This window comes from Anolis carolinensis, chromosome 4 (assembly GCF_035594765.1).
Source record: "Anolis carolinensis isolate JA03-04 chromosome 4, rAnoCar3.1.pri, whole genome shotgun sequence".
Taxonomy (NCBI): domain Eukaryota; kingdom Metazoa; phylum Chordata; class Lepidosauria; order Squamata; family Dactyloidae; genus Anolis; species Anolis carolinensis.
The window spans coordinates 22901314-22909092 of record NC_085844.1 but is presented as its reverse complement, the minus strand read 5'-3'; the positions used below and the strand labels follow the sequence as shown (position 1 = coordinate 22909092).

The following is a 7779-nucleotide window of genomic DNA, read 5'->3' as shown; positions in this document are numbered from 1 at the left end:
ATAAGTACGTATATAGAAAATATCTTTATCATGAATTATTGTGAGTGTAGAGCAAACAGTGAGAAAAAAATCATGTTGCTTTTTCTTTGAAAATCAACTTAATTTAGCTAACTATGATATCTCTAATGTCTCACATTTCCAGATTATAATGACTGTTTTTCAAGAAGCTGAAAGTTTCGGCTGAAATTCATCATTATAATGCAAATATGAAAAGTAATGCCTTCACCTTCGTTACTTCGGTTTGGATGGGAATATTTTAATAAATCAAACACAGAAATAATCCTTAGAATATGATCTATACTATTAACTTTTCCACATAATCACCAGACAGTTGAATACATTTCTTTCAACGATGAACAGGATTTCTGAAGCCATCATGGAAGAAGTCGACACTCTGTTTCTGCAACCAGCATTTCACAGTTCTCTTAACGTCTTCATCAGAAGCATAACGATGTCCCCGCAGATCATCTTTCATTATTGGGAACAGATGGAAGTCAGATGGTGCTAAATCTGGACTGTATGGAGGATGCCATACGGTGGTGAGATCCAGTCTCTGATGTTGTGCTATGGTGGCATGTGAAGTGTGTGGTCTTGCATTGTCATGCTGCAGGAAAACATTTCCCTTTTCCTTTCGGACCCTTGTTAGCCATCATTTCAAATTTCGCAGCATTGTTATGTAACACTCTGAGTTTATTGTTGTTCCACGTTCAAGGAAATCAACTTGGATAACACCATCTGCATCCCAGAACAATGTTGCCATGATTTTTCCAGCTGAGAGCTGTGTCTTGAATTTCCTTTTCTGGGGCAAGTCCATAGACCGACGTTTTGTCTCCGGGTTGTAATGGTGTACCCACATTTCGTCTCCTGTCACAATTGAATGGAAAAAGGTGTCACCTTCATTCTCGTAATGCTGTATGCTTTCATTTCAGGCGTCAGCATCCTGGTTACCCATCGTGCACAGATCTTCCAATAGCCAAGCAAAGCAATAATGTGATCCACACATTCTTGTGAAATGCAGATTATGCTTGAAATTTCTCTCTGAGTGATATGATGATTGTCCTGAATCAATCTGTCAATCTTTTGCTTGTGAAACTCGGTGGTTGCTGTCACAGGATGTCCAACTCTTTGTTTGTCACGCATGTCAAATGTTCCCACCTCAACGTCTTTAAACTTACATGCCCAATGATGCACAGTACTCACATCAACACAATCACCATAAACAGCTTGCATTATTTGATGAATCTCCTTTGCTGTCAAGAATTCAATGACTGCACGTTGTTTAAGTCACATTGACCGACCGTCTGCGCAGGGTTCCATACTTCGCACTTTAACAACACAACTGTTCAATGCTAAGGATTCCCACCAAACTGTAGAGGAGAGTCTACTGAACAAGCCAGTACCTGCCGCATACCAGTACTGCCATCTGTTGAGGAGTTACGAAGGTGGAGGCATTACTTTTCATTCAACCCTTGCAGTACAGCCAAGACAGGAATTCCTCATTTCATACCCTTATGTAACATAGAATGTTGCCTTTGTTTTTGTTCGGAAAACAGGTTATGAGGTATATAGATAATTCATCTCATCCAGAATCAGTGCAGGAAGGTTATTGTCACAACTACCATACTAAACAATTGAAATATCTATTGAAACATCTTCCAAAACATTTTATCAAGGGAGAGCTTTGGCCCTCCCACACAGCTGTATAAAATTCACATTGAACTGGATTATACGGCATTGTGAACTCAGATAATTAAATTCAAAGCAGATATTGTGGATTATCTGCCTTGTTTTTCTGGGTTATATGGCTATGTGGAAGGGCCCTTTATTTTCCATCTTGCCCTTCCTGATGTTCTGCTGCTTTTTAAAACGTGACAAATGAAAAGACAGATATCAGAGTCCCTGTAGAAATATATTTAATGAACCCATAATCTTTTGAGAAATAGATCCTGTCTTCTGGGACTATAAAACAGAAATAAAAAACCAGTAAATACCACATTATAAAAATATAAAAAGTCATTAAAACATACATAAAACATATTGTTATGGGACAAATAGCTATATTGCAATAAAACCATCATCTTCCATTGAACAATATTCCTAATTAAATAAAAAATCATAAAAGTGCAGTAGTTTATCAGCTGCTGCATGCCATTTACTGACCAAACAATACTTTATATTGAGCAGGCTGGGCTAATGAACTTTCTGACAAAATGCTTTTGCAACAGTCTTGTAAGAAATCCAGAAAATGTAATTTTTTTAAAAAAAAACATACAAGCATCCCCTTTCTTCAAGCATAAAAATATTGCCATATTATTCACTAGAGAACAAAGAATGTATCAAAAGCAGTTGAAAAAATGTTGAAAAAGGTATTTCTTCGGTGTCAAGAAACCCTGATTAGAAGAATTTTTTGTAGATGAAAACTTATTATATGTAAAAATTGTATGTAGTTGTTTTGCACAAAAACATTCTTCAGGGTAGGCATTTTCTACATTAAGAAGCTTGTTTCCTATACATAAAATGTAGTGTTTTATTATTTTCAGGTGCATATTAATATTACTAATAATATTACCATATAATAATATAGTACAATATAGTAATTTAATGCTTATATTGTGCTATGCTAATAATATATTGTATGTACATTTGATTTGTAAGCCGCTCTGAGTCCCCTTTGGGGTGAAAAAAGCTGCTAAAACCCACCTATGTACCCTAGCCTGAGAGACACAAAGATTTCCCACCTTTTAGTGATTTTATCTAAAACCTTATATTGGGAACGTTGCTTCATCCATGGCACCTACCCGGACCCCCTCTGTGAATCCTCCATTGTATGTTACTGTGTCTTAAACACCTTTTGTCCATCAGCCAGCACCTCCTTTGCCTGGTACTGGACCATCAGGACATATCAGCCTTTCTGGGAAGGAATCACAAACAGGCACAAGACTTCAAATCCATGACTGACTGTTTATTAAATTTATTTAAATTATTCAATTTCCCACCTTGTGTCTGATTGGCTCAGAGGCAGAAACTGACTCATGCCTCCTCCAATGACACTGTGAATCTTAGCCAGCACCTTCCAAGACCAATGAAGAATTGTCATGGCAATTTCCAATTGTTCTGTACTGTTCTCTCTTTCTGTCTATAAATGAAGCCATATGTTCGCAATTGCTGGTATGTTAGTGTTGTCTCCACTGACATCCTCTTTTGCCATTGAGAATAAAGACTTTGATTTTGCCTCCACCTCATCTGTGTCTCAACTGGCCTTCAGGAAAGCTTGACACACCAGGCTCCAAACCTGCAATTCTAGCAGAAGCTGAATTCATATAATAGTATCAAAGTATAGGTAAATGTCTGTATCTTTTCCTACCCTAAAATAATACATGGAAATGTTCTTTTTCACCTTACAAGAGCATCCAGAATGCTCTCTCTGCTTTGCCCACAAGCTCATATTGTACCAGCTCTGCTGCACTCTGTTTATTATAGATTAAATATTTCTAAAGTTTCAGACTTTGGCCTGAAAACCTTATGGCCTGATACTGGCAGTCCTAAGCAGAATTCCCATTTTTGTTGCACTGTAACTACCAATATTTCTCACCACTATCTGTGCTGGCAAAGAATGTTAATGTCGGACAATATATTTTAATTATACCACTATTGCCTTAGATGTAGAGTTTTTTTCTACAAATCCTTACTCCAAATCTTTCATATTTTGGTGCCATGATTATTCAACAATGGAAAGGTGCAGCTACACAACCTCAGTAACATTCATATTGGGCAAATGCCAGCACTGATGGGCTTGGGGACTCAGCTTTGGGAGTAGTGTCTTAAATTAAAACCTGTGCTGGAAAAAATGGCCAGGTGTTTGCCCTATGGCTGTTGTAAAGAAATTTCACTGTAATGAGAATATCAGTGTTGTGGAAAAAACAAAGCAAGTACTCGAGAAGCAAATAATAGCCAGCAAAGCATATGCTTAATTATAAAGCACAGTTCTTAATGAGACATCTATTACATTTGCAGAACTGCCCCACTGGATTTGGGTCAGAGTGCTCAGCAATTAAAATAAAGCAGGCTGCAATATTTGAAACGGAAATAATGAATTTAGAAAGCATGCTTGAGCACACCAAACTGCAAAATGACATTGATTTTGCTGTCTTTTTGAGAGTATTTAGTGACTCATGAATATGCAAAGTTCCTAAGCTTAAACACCATGCCAGGTTCTCAAGTAAACAAAATGAAAGGGCATCATTCAGTTGAAATGTCTGCTTTTTTATTGGTTAAAAAAATTATAGCTCGCACAAGTCTTCCAGGCTGATAGGAATCAATTATAGAATTAATCAAAGCGAATGGATAACAAATAAGCAGTTTAGTTAAAAAGGTTATTTTACATTTTTAAATTTTTTTAGTTGGATTGTAATGTATAATTACTGCAAGGTTGGATCTAAAGTATGCATTATAGATATTTGCATGTATTAGATATGCATGGATGTACATCATTATGGATATTAGTATGATAACATTGACAGAGATGTGGCAAAACCGAGTTTTGATCTGACTATAGTGGTTCATGAATGCAAGCCCAGCTATTCACAGTTTTGCATCTAGACCACTGACAACTGAACACATGGTCTCTTTTTATTTTTTATTTTTTTTTAAGTTGAAGCCATTTTTATTCTTAAATAAGATTCTGAGTTCTGTAAATGAATTTTAGTAATCAACACAAATGCCTGCAGGTTTCTGAGTTCTTGAGCGTTTAATGATGACTGTCTGGTATTTCTAATGGAGGAACAACTTCATTCGTCTCCAGAATAATGTCACCTGGGAATATCTTGGGCTTGGAGACGACAACTCCATATGGCTGATACAGCAGGTGGTATTTTACGTAGTGGTGAGTAAGCCAAAAAGGAACAAGTATTCCAGTGAAAACAAATGCTCCAACTTTGTAGGTCTCCTCCACAGCCCGCCAGGCTTGAGGAAGTTCTGCCAGAAGCCCTCAACCAGGCCGGGCTTCTCCGGTGGCAGGACGGGCTCCCTCGGGCTCAGCTCCTGGTCCTTGAGCCAGCGCTGCCGGAGCTCCCTCAGCTGCTGGAGCCGGAGTTTCTCGTCCGGCGTTTAACCCATCACCGCCATCTAGGCCCGCCATCTTGGCTAAGGCTGTTTGCCCTGCTCCCTCAACACATGGTCTCTTTTGAATGCATTAATTCTCTCTTAAAAAATCTACTGTTTTCATGTGATAAAAATTCAGATTTGTGATGCTTGAACCATGATGCCCATTCACATATCCACGTCATCATGTGATGCATAGAAGTATAAAGCTGATGGAAGGTTTTATTCTGTATAGAAATTTAGAGATAAAGCATCCTCAAAAAATGGCTGTCAGGCAGACAGATACAAACAAATCTTACTACAAGAGAAAATCCACTGCATTCCAGAAATAAATTGCTTTTTCATCAGAAAGTTACTCCTAATACTCAACATTCATGAAATATGCATTCATTAAATCAGTGGAAAGATATAGAAAAATACTATTATTTGACAGTCTTTGTATCTGAAGGATACTGCCATACTTCACTTAGTTTTCTCTTCTAAGGCTGTGTAAAAATTGTTTGTGCCTCATTTGTCATATCTATTTTGTAAGATTTGTACATTAAAAAACACAGGCGGCACCCAAGCAAAAAACTTAAGATTCCAAACACTGACGTATGACTTTTGGAAGAGTTATGTAAGTCCCGTAAATGGCTCCCCAAAGAGTGCTGGGTTTGGTTCCCCCAAAGGGCCCTAAGGAGGAGGATGAGGCGAAAGGTGGTGGCATGAAGTGCCCAGGTCATGCAAGCACATAGGAGGCTTGCCCAGAGAGAAACAGGCAGAGACCACACTCACATTGAAACATTAACACGAGAAGCAAGCAGGATTCTAGGAAATGTAGTTTAGGGTGGGGCCTTTTGAATTCTCCGCCACGGGGGTCCTCAACTTCTCAAACTATATTTTGTAGAATTCTGCTTACTGCCTTGTGCTGCCTCCTCCCTGAAAAATTTCGTGGAAGAAAACCTGTGTTCATTCTCTAAAGAAATTTCAAGATAAAAGGGGATTGTTGGGAATTGAATCAACCTTGTGAGGTAGGCAAAGTTGAGAGGCAGTAACTTCAAAGTTTACCTAGTAAGTTTTTGATTATTATTGACACAACGACATAGTCTGACACAGCAAACAAGATAGATATGCTGGATTTTGTATCACAAGTCGAACACTTCCCAAGCATTTAGGACTGTGTGATGTATTTTCGGATGATGCACACAGATCCCAGTAGAGTGGCCTTTTGCAGTTGGCAGATCACAATTTTGTCAATGTCTATAGTTTCCAAATGCCGGCTGAGATCTTTTGGCACTGCACCCAGTGTGCCGATTACCATCGGGACCACCTATACTGGTTTCTGCCAGAGTCTTTGAAGTTTGATCTTGAGGTCCTGATAGCGGCTGAGTTTTTCCTTTTGTTTTTTTATCAATTCGACTGTCACCTGGGATGGCGACATCAATAATCCAAACCTGTTTCTTTTCCACAACTGTGATATCTGGTGTGTTGTGTTCCAGAACTTTGTCAGTCTGGATTCGAAAGTCCCACAGTATCTTTGCGTGTTCATTTTCCATGACATTTGCAGGTTTGTGATCCTACCAGTTCTTTACTGCTGGGAGGTGGTATTTGTGGCATAAGTTCCAATGAATCATTTGGGCCACATAGTTGTGCCTCTGCTTATAGTCTGTCTGTGCAATTTTCTTACAGCAGCTGAGGATATGATCAATGGTTTCATCAGCTTCTTTGCACAGTCTGCATTTTTCGATCTTGGCCTTAATTGCATTTGTTCTGATGGCTTGCTTCTGGGCTATTATTATTATTATTATTATTATTATTATTATTATTATTAAAGATGGATGGGCTTCTGTTGGGGGTGCTTTGCCTGTGCTCTTCCTGCCTGGCAGAAGGAAGTTGGACTGGATGGCCCCTGGGGTCTTCCAGTGAAATAGTATTGTTAAGTTAAAATTCCCTTAAAATCAGTGGATGCGCAAATCTTTCTGCTCTGGGTCCCCCTGGGGGAGAAGAGCGGTATATAAATTAAATAAATAAATAAATAAATAAATAAAATTTGGAGAAAGTGATGCCCTGGTTATATTGTATCATCAAAAATAGATTTGTTTAAAAAAATGTTATTCATAAAAACTTTTTAAAATTCCCAAATATCAATGGATGTGTAAAACATTCTGAAACTTGAGAGGTAACAGTGGTAAATGTGTTCTACCACTGTAGCAAGTTCATCCTGATATTTCTTAAAATAAGAGAGAATGGAGCCCTGGAACCTCCCTCACCTTGCACAAGTACATAACAAAAAAGTAACATAAATGCTGTTATATCATTATAGTTATGATAAGGATCCCTAACGATATTTTAGAAACACTTTATAAATTATTTGTATCCTTCCCGCAATTTAGTAATGAGTATTGAAACATTTATTTCATTGATCTCAGAGACCTATTCTCCACTATAAACATACTCTATTTCTTTAGCCTTTCTTTTTCTCCTATATAGGTGGCCATCTTTCAATGCAACTGATCTATATGCTTCTTAATGTTTCCTGTTCCCAAAGTATGCAACAGGATAAAAATCTTAATAATCCCGGTAGACTGGCTAAGAAAAAGCACTCCTAGTATTGGTTCCTATCCATATACAGCAGATATTGTGGCTACTGTCTTAGCTTCAAATTGGTTCCTGGGTGACTGTGTAAGTGCCCCACAGCAA

The 7779-nt window shown here is 38.1% G+C and overlaps 1 pseudogene; it reads right to left on the bottom strand.

The window, feature by feature from the left end:
* Positions 1–4618: 4618 nt before the first annotated feature.
* Positions 4619–5124, bottom strand: LOC107982763 (NADH dehydrogenase [ubiquinone] 1 beta subcomplex subunit 6-like; annotated as a pseudogene).
* Positions 5125–7779: the final 2655 nt, after the last annotated feature.